General features: G+C 38.3%; 1 pseudogene; it reads left to right on the top strand.

The window, feature by feature from the left end:
• The first annotated feature begins 1,399 nt into the window (after positions 1 to 1,399).
• LOC105058166 (uncharacterized) lies at positions 1,400 to 10,508 on the top strand (annotated as a pseudogene).
• The last annotated feature ends 3,238 nt before the right edge of the window (positions 10,509 to 13,746 follow it).

A 13,746-nucleotide genomic window follows, 5' to 3' on the forward strand; every position in this document is an offset into this window, starting at 1 on the left:
ACCCATGAAGAGTTGTGGGCAAGGATCTCATTCGTGCACGTCAGTAATCAAATTCATGATCTGTCCCCAGCTTAGTTCTTCATTTGATGCCTATACTTTCAGGTTCTACCCAAAGAAAGATACGTATAATTTGAGGAGGCATTTGTGTCTGATGATCCATGTAGTTATTGTTCATCTACGTGTGCAACTAGATTTGCATTTTGTTTCACGTCTAAAAGATGCAGTTTAGATATCTAGGTATTCAGTGTAATCAATTCATGCGGACTGCGATAGTTGCTAGCTATGTAACCCAACCAGAAGGGCAAAGAAGATGTGTTCAGTTGGTGGTCCCCTTCGATAGCGCCAACCATTTTTGGTTAGGGATATATTTGGTTGTGAGAGAATCCATGAAAGAAGGAAAAAGGAATGTAAAACTGTTCCATGAAAATAAAAATTAAAAAAAAAAAAAGGAGAAAAACCAAACATCTAGACTCATTGATTTACTATAGAAACAATTAAAAATAATTTTTTGAAAAAAAATAATTTTCTTATAAGTAAAATATATTGTTAAAGCTTATCATGTCCTGCTCTCATGCAATTCTTGGCTGAATTTCTTTCTATTCTAGTTCTAAAAAACTAAAAAAAGAAATAACAAATACATAGAAAAAAGATATTCTTGATCTGTACATGATATGATACAGGAAAAAGCATATGCGCTAGCAAGAACCTTTAACCCTATATAAAAAATCATGGTATGTTTCTATTTACATAATTATAAGGTATATATTGGGGAACTTTTATCTGGCAATAGAATTTAGCATTTGTCCTAAGACTATATGGCTAGCCTCTCATATAACCTTGGTAATAAAGGATAATTATAAATGTTTTCAAATCATCACGAAGTTGATGTTATTGACATCAGAGCTTTCCAAATTAATGTACGCTGATTTGAACATGTATCGATCAGTAGATATGATGATATAATTATAAGTTTAATCACTCCGTTTGCTCCATGCTTTCTGTATAATAAATTATATTTTTTGCTTCTATGTGATAAATAATGTTGTGGTACAAAAGAAAATATATTATTAGTCCTATATTGATTATAAGTTAAAAAAACTCTCGCTTATATAAAAAGATATCATCTTTCCCACAGCAATAATATATACTTTACGTGACGATGAGCTCTTCGCCACAGCAATAATCATTCCAATTCCAGCCGTTAACCAAAAATGCCTTGTGTTCTGTGAGTCTCCGATCATTAATGATAAATCCACATTTTGATTTTAGCCAAAGATCCCAGACCGCAATTGTGTCAACTCGGGTCCGGGTTAATTCCACCCAATTCGCACCCTGAAACCCCATCGACTTTTATTTATTTGTTTTCCAATTGACGTCACAACCCCGCCCTCCTCCGTCCATGCCCGCGGCCAACCCTCCATCCACGTCCGCCGCCGCAGAGGCGCAGACGGTGGCGCCAACCCCTCCATCCCCCAGCCCTTCGTCCTCCGCGAGACTGACGGGCCACAAGCGTGCTGTCTCGTCGGTGAAGTTCTTACTGATGGCTCCCTCCTCGCCTCCGCCTTCGCCGACAAGACCCTCCGCGTCTGGTCCACCACCGACCTCTCCCTGCGTACCGAGCTCTCCGGTCACGACGAGGGCGTCTCTGACGTATCCTTCTCCGCCGACGATCTCTACCTCTACTTCGCCTCCGACGACCGCACCATCCGCATCTGGGACCTCTCCGCCGCCGCCCTTGTCAAGACCCTCACCGACCACAGCAATAATGCCTTCAGCTGCTCCTTCAACCTGCAGTCCAACATGATCGCCTCCGGCTCCTTCGATGAGAGCGTCCGCGTCTGGGAGGTCAAGTCCGGCATGCGCCCTTGTTTTCCCCGCCAAGTCGGACCCCGTCACGGCCGTCGACTTCCACCGCGACGGCAGCCTCATCGTCTCCAGCAGCTACGACGGGCTCTGCCGGATTGGAACTTCGCGACCGGGCGCTGCTTGAAGACGCTCATCGACGACGACAGCCCACCGGCGTCGTTCGTCAAGTTCTTGCCCAATGGGAAATTCGTGCTCACCGCCGCTCTCGATGGCGCCTTGGTACGATCGCTAGCTTCTGCTACTTTTGCGGTACATTTTGCATTGCAGTAGCAAAGAACGTAGGTTGCGTTTGATGCATCGCCAAGCAATCTTGGAAGGTAATGTGGATTGCCTTCATGATAGATTGCGATAATTAGATTGCTAGTAATATTGACAGGTAATGTTATAGTAAAATTATTAAAAATTTTAATTGACATGTTTGGTATGACAATTAGATGATCAGCCATGTAAAATCAAATTCTCAAAATATTCTTAATAATTTTATCTTGGTGCTCTTCTTTTTTTCTAATGAGAAGTAATGAGAGTAATGTGGATGTGGTGGTAGCACGGAGAAGAGACCAAGGGGTATGGGGAACGGTGGGCACGAGGGGGGTGGGGAGGGGGTGGGCGCATGTGGAGCCATGGGGGTGGTGGCCAGAGGGGTGGTGGGGGACAAAGGCAAAGGAGCCGCAGACAGATAAAGGGAGATGGAGGAGCCGCGGGCCGAAGGCGCACGCAGAGGGGGGTGGGGGAGGGGGAGAGTTGGGCAATAGGTTTTGTGTGATTTTTTTGAAAAATAATTTTATCCAAAATTTTTATTGCAATATTGCCAAAGAAGTGATAATCTAGATAGCCACCCCTTCCCAAGACAATCCAGATTGCCTCCCATGAAGCAATCTGGTTTGCCAAGATAATCTGGATTACCATCCAAAAAGCATATCAAATGCAATAATTCAGATTACCACATTAAATTGCCAGCAATCTGGATAGATTGCCAGCTACCAAATGCAACCTTATTTTATTTGCAGAATCCAAATCAAGTTGATAATGGTGTGGTCAATTTGAAGTTCTGGGATCTGATTGGCAATAAAATAATATAATTGGATGACCAATAAACCCTAACAAGCAACACATATAGTGAATTGTGAAGTCTTACTTCGAGGATCAACTCTTTGTGAAAATAACACGAGACATTTAAGTAACTAAATGCAGAGAGAAAACTGAATTGCTTTTGGGTAGGAGCGTGTTCATTTGTCGAGCATGTGTTTAGGTTAACTATGGTAAATGTTAAGATCTAGGATCACTATTTTGATCGAAATTTTTATTGTATATTGAGCGAATCCAAAAGAATCAATATTTATCGTGAAACATCTACTTTTACTTTGAGCATCTAATATTCTCAAAGATAAAATGAGAAAATTTAACTATCTAAATGCAGAGAAGTGAGTGAATTGGTTTCTTCATTATCAAGCTTATGTTCGGGTTGTCTAGTGTTGTTGCTGCTAATGGTCAATCTGACGCTGGAGCAGACTGATCTAGAGTGGCTGGAGTTTGACATTACATCGAATGGAGAACCTGTAAATCAAGTCTCTTACCGGAATTATTTCTGGTGGGAACCCTTCGATCTTAAGTTAGTCATCAAAAAATAGTGGAAAAAAAAGGAAAGAGTGGAATCTAAGAGCTTACCTAAAGGTCCCCTATTCTTCCCTATTTATAGGTAGGATAGTTGGCCAGCTTTGAAAAGAAGGGAAGGAGTCGTGGAAAGGGTTATATTGCTTCTGCCTTATTTGGCCAAGATGAGCTATTATTCATTTAATCTGAAGCATATCTGGCATATGGAGTAGATAAAGTAATTGTTTTGTACATAATTGCAGCCACGAATCTCGACAGGTATCTCGGGTCGATATGCCCTGAGCCGACTAGGTCGGCATCTTGCCGAGGAATAGTTAACGTTGGTAATGACTGTCGTAAACTATCATCTCTTATGAGATGCCTCCCACTTTGAAGTTCAAATTGTTGGTAGTTTGAGTGAAGAGAGTAGAAGTGTCGGACGAAGTGATAATTATCTTGGCTCGGGATTTGTCTTGCTCATTTGATGTGCAAATACGTGGCGGAAACTGGTTGGTTGAGGCGAACTGTTGCTTGTCTCGAGTGCTGCTAGTGGGGATCTGTGGGAACTCAGCTCAGCCAATCCTGAGTTGATATGTGTTGGATATCCATAAGGCAGGTTGGATTGGCGTTAGATCTGGGCCGTTCCCATTGTCTATAAATAGTAGTTTGCCCCCCTTCGAGCTCACTTTCTTGCATTGTGCTGAGTTTCTGGTGATTTCTGGTGATAGTTCGGCAACCTTCCGGTGAACTTTCGACATCCTTTTGGCGAACTTCCTACGACGAGCTCCAGTGCTTGATCAGCATCCCAAGGTTAGCCCTGCTTCGGATTGCTTCCAATCCTCCCTAATTTCTTTTTGGCTTCTTTTCTTTTCTTTTTTCATAACTGTCCTCAAGATGAGTGGTACCAAGCTTGGTGGGGTGCTGGTCGACTGACCAAGACCCACCTTGGAGCCGTGGTGCTACTTCTTCCTCGGGGTATGAATCCGAGGAGCTGAAGGTTGGGGCCAAAGAGGTCTTCAGCCCCAGATGCTTCCAATCTATTCTCGATCTGGACGACTTGGAAGTGATCCGCAACAAGTGTCATGCCCCATTTTAGTTCTAGTGCATTTCATTACAATTGGCTAGCTTACACAGTGTCTAACGAGAAACAATAGTTATCGAGATATTAATTTTCACTTGGAGACCCTGTTTTGACTGGCCTAGGCTCTGAAATGTTCTGAAAATTAGTTAGTGGACCGTGCAAGTTTGAGTTGTTACCAGATTTGGGCTGTTTTGCCTTCCTAGATAACCCTTCTTTGTTTCATATTTTTGTCTATTTTTTGTTTCTGATGTAATTCTGTCTATCACATAAAAATTAGCGTTGCTCATCATTATCCAATTATTTACAACTGAAACATGCAAGAACCTATTGACAAATAAGTTATGATTTTTTTGGGCATCTATTTAAGAATGCATTTTGCCCCACACCTGCACCTTCTTCTTGTAACTAAGGAGCAGAGTACAAGGATCACCATTGTTTCTATTGACTAGATAATTTATATGTTTGAATATCATCAGAATTAATTCTCTAAGTCAAGGTATAAAACAAATGTCCTATGATCATAATGGACACGTTGAAGGAGTGATAGATGGTGTAAGAGCAGTGAGTTTGAGTTGTCCTCAAGCCTGTCTTTTTTCACATTATCAATGAATTGATTGCTGACATTGAAGAGGATGTGCTATGGTTTCATTATTTTTGGATGATATGATTGATTCTTAGACAAGAGTAGAATCATGTGTTAGTTGGATTAACCAGGAAATTCAACTCTAGTTGGAATAGACATGTGAGTGAAAATTCCAATTAAATTCATGGCCAAGATATATCTCACTGCAAATATTTTAGCTATCTTGGATTGTATTGGAGATAGAAAGATAGAGTGATGTATTTCTGATAGAATTGAAGTGAGTTTCATGATTTGGGGACTTCCTCCTTGGTTTTATAAAAGTACTGTTTTGCCTCAAGATTTATAGGTAAAATGTTACATTTGAGAACAGGGTAACCCATGTTCTACAAATCCATATGAGGTAATTTTGAAGTTTTAAGCATGTAAGATAAGTCTAGGAGATATGAGAGTAATAAGATTAATGAGAAGTAAGACTAGGAATCTTTGGATTAAGAATGAACAATGTAGGATAAACTTGGGAGTGAATTAGATAAAGTAACAGAGATTTGATTTGGACAGTATTAACATATATAAATTACAATAAAGCTGTGAAATCACTGCAATGATGAGCAGATTTGTTTATGCTTTTTTTTGGGGGCGGTTGGGGTGGTTGGAGGGGGGGGGAGGCAGGTCCAAATGTAGAGAAAATTTAAGGAACCTGGGTACAAGTTGTGTGAGGGAAAAATTTTGAAAAGGTTTACATCGACAGTATGTAGCCTTGGTGGGAATGAATGGTGAAGTTTTTATTTCTTAATTCTTACTGCTGAATATCTACTAAAGAGACAATGGAACACTCCTACCTGTCTAGTGTCTACTGTGTCAAACTCAGCTGGAAGCCACCAATTGTTTGCTACTTTCTTGTACTTTCTCAAGATCAATTTGGAATTTCTTCTATCGGACTCAAGCACCTAGCAGGGCCTACGAGTCCATTTGATTTTTGGATTTCTTGGACATTAGCTTCTATCCCTACATATTAGGAGAGGTTGGGATATTTTGGTGGTTGTAACTGTAAGACTCTGGTGTGATTGATTAGATTGAAATGCAGGAGTCTTCAGAACAACAACAGACTCAGGACAGCATCCAGTTTCTTCTTGCAGACTAGAGTAGGGTGGCCTGCAGCAAAGAAGTTGCAATTAATTATGCTGGTGCTTCATGCTTTAGGGTTGAGTTCCTGATTTTCTGATTTTCTTTTCTGGCCTGGTTGTTCTATTTGATACTTTGATCTCCTTCATTTTCTTATTGAAAGATTGTTATCCCTCCATAACTTGACACACAACACACACACAGAGGTGAAGTATTCATTAGCTTGCTCAAATCAGTTGGGATAAGGTTTGGTTTATGTATTTGGTTTGATAGGTTCTGCACCATGCATGATGTAGGAACACAAACATACTTGTTTTAAGGTTTTAAGCATTATGGCCACTTACTCATTTCTTGTAGTTTATTAATAAAACATTCACCAATTTTATCTATAACTAGGCAATGAAATTGCTCTCTGTGGTTGGTGTGGCAGGTACACCTTGCAGAAACCTTAGCTGGAAAGGGAGGATGTTTTAGACATCCAGTTGTTAACTCAGTGGGATATTATAAGCTATATGCATTGTAGATCATCTTGCATTCTGTGGTTGTTGGTTGATTTATCAAGGAAAAAGGTTTACCGTATCAAATATTCTAACAAATAATCTTGCTATATGAGTTCACCATGCAATATTATGCGGCTATTTTGTTGTTAGGTAATTCTAAAATGGGTTTATACAAAAACTAAAATGACTAAGTTTTATGAAAGTGCTCGGTTTTTTGCTTTTCACAAAACCTGTTTTGTAAAAACTTACTGAAAATGAGTTTTTATGAAAAACACTCCCCCTGCTTTCTGTAAGACAATTTTCCACTTTAAATTAGGTGTTATGTTAACTGATTAACAAATCTCATGTATGACCAAGGGCACTTATAAAATTTGATAATGAAGGTTATGATACTACCCTATTCCATGGGATAAAAACAAAACGTAAGAGTTGCCTTTACAATAATCAAGGTTCGCAATCTCAATATCGGACTCCGTACTAGTACTATGTTGGTACATTCAAACTGAGTATTAGTTTGGTGTTGGTAGGGTATGGTAATGCCAAATACAGGGTGATACGCACCAATGCTGTGAACCTTGGTAATAGATAAGTCAAGTTGTTCAAGGCTTTGCTTAATTTCTTAAATGGGCAACTTATGTATCAATAACCAACTCAAAGCCCAAGTTGCACATGCCATGCATTCACTACAATTGCTTGTGCTTAAGCAAGTATTTGGACTTCAGAGGCCTCTTAAGTGGGCAAATATTCAAGGTCCATGATTGTATAAATAATTTTTTTCCATCTTTATCATTAAATCAGTGCCTGCGTGTTACATTAATTAAATGATCTTTAATATTTAAGGTATTTATATGTTCTTCCCTACCCCACTCTGTTGTTCTCTATCCTTAAGTTAGAGCCGTCAAGTGAATTTTGTAGCCTGAAGTTCTGATTTTTGTTTGATCTGGCAACATCAACCCTTTGATGATTTTATGAGTATTCTTGATTGTTCAATGCAATCTTTTCACCACTCTCTGATGATGAACCTTTTCTTTTTGTCGCAAATTTGTTGGTCTGCCATTATTTTCAACAGTCGTACTGCAAGTACAATGATAAGATAACTATAATCTCTCTTTGATCGGTTTTCCCATAACTTGCAACAGCATTAAGACTAAAACATTCATTTAGCACTGAACATAATTGCTGCATTGTAAACTTCAAAAATTTGCTTGGTGGTTGAAGTAGAGTGAAAATTTGATATTGGCAAAGTCCAACAGTATCATCTACCTGAAACTATACTTGAAGAGGATCGTACTTGTATCCTTTGTGCGAAAGAAAGACTCACCTTCCTTCGCTCCCGTCCACTATTGGATCATCCCCTGGTGGCTTTTAGATCTGTACAGTGGATGGGCATAATGGAAGGTACTCCTCCTTCCACATGAAGGATACAACTTACAAGTATGATCCACTTGAAGAACATATTTTGGACCTTAACAGTTTAAGTAGAAGAAGGGCTACAAAATTACAATCTGGAATAAGATAGAAGGTATTCTGGATATGCGGTGAGAAAATTTTTTTTTACACAATGAAGAGGAAAGAAAGTTCTTCACAGAAGATATATGAGTGATTAGCTTATATTTCAACATAGCTAAAACTATCTTTCTTTTGGCTATGTGGAAAGAATTTTTCGGATGGAAGAGTGTATTTGTGACGTGCAGGATCCATGCTGACAGGATGATAGGGTATTTTTTTTTTTTTTTAAAAAAAAAATCCCTCAGTTCAGAGCCCTGAGGGAAGTTGATCTGTAAGGTGTTAATGTTGATATTGATGTGCTATTAGGCTGATGTATTCTTACCTGATCTTTTGAAGTTTACAGTAAGTTGGGAGGTTCTTTGCCTGTACTTGTTTGAGAAAGCTATGTTTTAACAGTTACAGCAAATCGGAATTTGATGATCATGTTAACTTTACAATATTCTGTCTTTGGTTCATATCAGTTGCTTTGATGATGTGTTGTACCCTTTTGGTCTCTTCTTCGTGAAATCATTTTTGAAATTTCCACTTGTGGAGGAGCTTTTTGAAAACTCTAGCTTATGTTTCGTGTGCTGGTATTGTACCTGGAGTGAAATTGTTTTCTTAGTTGGTTACTGCTAAACTTTATGTGACTTGTGAGAATTATTAAAGTGTAACCAGCATAAGGCCTATGCCCCAGTATACTCTGTTGGAAGAATGGTGGAAAAACCAGTCATTTCAGATTCATTATTAAATATACAGTTATGTGTTTTTCCCTGTGAGATGGCTATGACTGTTTTGTTGGGTTTATAAAATGTCGTGGACATGCTTATTAACTGGAGCAGGATCAATTAGATTCCATCAACACTGATGTGGAGTAATTGAAAGAGAAGCAAACTTACATTTTCTAGAGGTCAAGACATGCTCAAGCTTGTAATTGAGAATAAGAGGAAACATCTTATTTTTATTGTAATGGATCTTAAGAAGAAGCTGTTTTCCTTCGTGTGCCAATGAGATTTTAAATTCATGCAATGATTGCTTATCTTATCTTGCATACTGTAATGATAGTCCACTCATTTCCGGATGACTGAAGCTCAATATTGGTGGCAGCTTGATTGGGAAATTGGGTCCTTCCATTATTAGTGGGGAAGTAAAGGGATCCTAGTAAAATATGTCAACCCTTTGATTTAAAAAAATGTACAGACAGTTGCTCTCAGTTAGACACTGACGTGGCTGTGATCTTGCAAAAATGAAACTAGTGTGGCTGGTTGTTCCAGCAGCGTTATTTCCTGTTTCAAATGGTGGAATGCCTTCAAAACTTTGCCTCAGGTGATGGCATTTCCTTCACTTATATTCTTAGGGACCTAGAGAAGGTATTGAGGAATAATAATTATATTGGATTGTATTTTTCTGTAACATCTCAACTTCTTTGAATCCTTTGAGATCTTGGCATTTAATGATATGTTATCTGTACAATTTACTACTCATGACAAGGAGGAATGGAAGGAAATCTGTTGGTATGCTTTTTATATTGTTGTTATGGATGTATTTAAGTTGGAAAGCATCTCCATTTCTTCAGAATTCCAAAACCAAAGTGGTTTCACTGTATTTGAAATAGGCTTGACTGTTTATAGTCTCTATGATCTGATCCTCTCAGATTTTCATCATATGTTGCTAGTAGGTTCCTAGGTTGTGATGCATCTCATCTCATAATCCTATCTCAACATTTAGATTATGTTACTGTCAGAAGCTTTGGAACTTCTCAGCAGGTAAATTTCTAAAGACATATACTGGACATGTGATTTCAAAATTCTGCATTCCAGCCGCACTCTCCATTACAAATGGGAAGTACATGTCAGAGGTTTGGAGGACAACTGTGTGTACTTGTGGGAACTCCAAACAAGAAAAATTGTCCAGAAATTGAAAGGTCATACAGACACTGTAATCACTGTTTCATGCCATCCATCAGAGAACACGTTGCCTCTGGGGCCCTCGGTAATGACAACACAGTAAAGAAATGGGTTCGGAAGGATGAAGATCAGAAAGAAGCCTGAGTGAGTTTTGTTGCAGCACTCGCTTACTCTATGACTTAGATAATGGTGGTCTGAGTTTTCTCGCCGATCCACCATTTTGTAATCTTCATCAGGGAACTTGCTATCCTAGGGCAACCTCGTGTAAATGTCAAATATAGTTAGGTTATCTATGTATTTGTCCATTGCAGAGCTTTGTATTTGGTTATGCATGTGATGCAGCATATGTTCCAAGTGCTGGTTCTAGAATAGTCAAGCTTATATGTGAGGCATGGATGAGCTTCTGTGGTGTGGTTGGTGCTTGCTTATTAAAAATATTTGTCTGCAACTAGCTGGTGGCAATACAAAGATGAAAAATCTCTCTCATGAGTGCTTCCGCAAGCATAACATCAAAGATTATATGGCCTATCTTTTGTAGGTGAAATTTACCAAGGCTCAGCTGATCTCTTGGTGACTAACATATTCCCCCTTCTCTGCTACTTATGGTCACAGGCCAATCTTTTTGTTCTTCATTGTTTCCATCAATTTCATCTTTAATCTTCCACATCTAGCAACTTTTTTTGACCTAAAAGTGAAAGCTGTCGGAGAAATGATTTAGATGTCAAACTTCCTGTCTCCAATTATCACGTTAAGCATTCTCTAATGTATCTGCTTTTAGGCCTATCTTTTTTCCTTTTACCATAGCTTTTGCTCCCATCAAGTCTAGGTTCCTTGCCCCAGAGTATAGAGATCTCATCCAAACTAGCCATCGCATTTATCTCTCTCATGATTCACAACCCTCTATTACTTGTGACAGGTTGACAGGTATTCAGAGGTTTTTTTTCCAACGTTTTCAGATCCAACTGTACATTGTTATCGTCAATATAATTAATTGACCACCGCAGATTTTTGTTCCAATCCATAGATTGGCATGTAACCTTCCACCAGTTTAAAGATCATAGGATTGATTCCTGCGACATTAGCACATAGGATTGTCTCATTTCCATCTCGTAGATCTTACAACCAATGCCATGATATCTATCACCTACCCTCCATCTCTATCCGCCGAACCTGTCCTTAATCGTACATCCAAATTGTCAGATTTTTAAACTTTTTTTTTTCATGATTAGAGGTTATCTGGCACAGGTGCAATGTGAGGTAATCTGGCAAGCATTTTCCAGCTTGTTGTGGACTCGGGAGGTTTGATTTGGTGGGGAGGCATAAATAAAACAAAAATGCGACCGGAAGTTAGTGGCAAAAGTGTGTCATTGCTGGTTGGAGATGGGATGTGGTGGTTAGCTTGAGGTACACTTGTTGGTAAGTAAACTCATACCAGCCTGTTTCTCGCAAGTTGGTGAACATGTTGGCATTATTTTTGGGTCCAAAATCTATAATTAATTTACAGGGAGGTACCGTCTGAGGTTTGTGAGACTTTGTACTGAACCATTTCATGGCCTAATTGAAACGCAACGTTGACTTGAGTACAGCAAATTATTTGTCTGGATTCAGTACCTTGGCACAAGGATTGGCATTCAGTGTTGAACTGTGACAGTCGCGTAGCTAATTGGAGAAATGAGGTACTCCATAAGTATGCGTTCGATGTTTCCATATTCTTTTAGGAAACCAAATGTTTATATTGGATGGAATTTTCTGTTATTTAAAATTTAACCTAATTCAAAATTTTTGAGTGATGTAGTCACAAATTTACGCAATTAATCTTCAAAGTTGCACAACCTTTATTCATGGACTGGGTAGGTAAATCAATGTGATTGGAAGCAAGGGCATTTCCATCACGGAGATTGCAATTGAATAATAGAAGTCGTACAAGTTACATTATAAGAATCTAACTAGGAAATTTTGATTAAATAGTTTTATTTTCTTTTCTTTAAAGACAGTTTTGGAACATTGTTTATAGAAATTTTGAATAGAAGTTGCACAATTTTTTCTGACCCCTGGATCAAGGGCTTAAGCAATGCACCAACATGACGGAGGCCAAGATCATTTCTATCTAGTGGGATTATAGAAAAGGTCTGTTCTTGCAAAATAGGAAAAAAATATAAACATATGTTGAAGTTGGAGATTGTAAAGCTAGCTCCTTTTTTATTATTTTATAAAAATATGCAAAATATTATACAAATTTTACCTTTTTTATTGCAATCCGGAGCCCAAATTTCATCTTTACCTACTGAGTGTGTTTGCTGCTAAATATAATCATTTCAACCTCTTTGTTTTGAACTTTACCAACCTTGACACTCGGTGAATTTTCTTAATTAATGGAGTCTAGATGCTTCAATATGTTACCATGCTAGTATATATCCAAACTCAAAAGATTGGTAAGCCCAAAAGTACATTACCAATTCAATTTCATGTGAAAATGGTGGCTTGGAAAACATAACAATAACTTTCAGGTACATGTCCACAAAATTTTATCACTAGATATCACATGATTTTCCCAATCCCACCTCCGCTTGTCGCCTATAATGTTATTTTGCAACAATATGTGTCCTACTTGCCAAATCATTAGCATGGGTATTATCTACTTTGTTAGACTTGAATTCTCTTGGGGTTTCTCCTACAGCTAATGTGCACAGAAGTCAAGAAAAAGATGCTCTCCATTCATGAAAAATAGGCCGGTTGATAGGATCTCTGAGAAGTGCAATGTCAAAAAAGAAGGCCAGAAAGGTCAATGTGGTGGTGATATCCCCATTGTACTTCTCAAGACAAGAAACACAACTTACCTTCCTTCATCCACATTCCATCAAAAGAACAAAAAACACAACTTGCATATCTAGTCCACTATCTAAGTAAGAGATACATGAGGGGTACTTAAAATCTCCTACTGCTCAGGTGGTAGTCAATTTGGTAAAAGTCATTATCTCAGTATTTCTAAAGTCAAATATATCCTGCATTTTCAGAATTATCTCAATATTTTTGAGATTTTGCAAAATGATGAAAACCTGACAAGGATTAAAATGGTCTGGTAGCATGTAATAAATATTTTTCTCAGCACAAACACGTGACCTAAGCCAAAAAAAAAAAAAAAAAATCCATATATTTTATCATATTTATAGCGTAACCATTTTATGATAATAATTTTGAGGGCATCTTAAATTATTTCAAAGAATTAATGTTAAATACCAAGGCCTCCTATGGTCTGAACTTTGAATTTGAAGCCTCCTTTAAGCAGATCAGATGCAGCCACTGGGTTAGCCCAGTTTGCTAGCTACCATATTATCTTTATTTTTTCCGAACTGTATGCCACCTTATAACAATTATAATAGTGTATGAAGATGCATAATCTTCTGAATATTTGTCAATCCTTTTCTCTTGATATTCTTAGTTGTACTTGGCACTGTTTTCTAGTATAAAATCTAAGAAAAAATCAATATGAAATTTCTTGATAATCTACTTAATTTGCCAATAAAAGTTCTGCTGTCATTGTAATGCAATCTCTGATGTCATTAGGTTAGTTGATTAACCTCGGCTTGTGATTTGGTGTACATACTCAAT

The sequence above is a fragment of the Elaeis guineensis genome, chromosome 15, assembly GCF_000442705.2.
Source record: "Elaeis guineensis isolate ETL-2024a chromosome 15, EG11, whole genome shotgun sequence".
NCBI lineage: Eukaryota > Viridiplantae > Streptophyta > Magnoliopsida > Arecales > Arecaceae > Elaeis > Elaeis guineensis.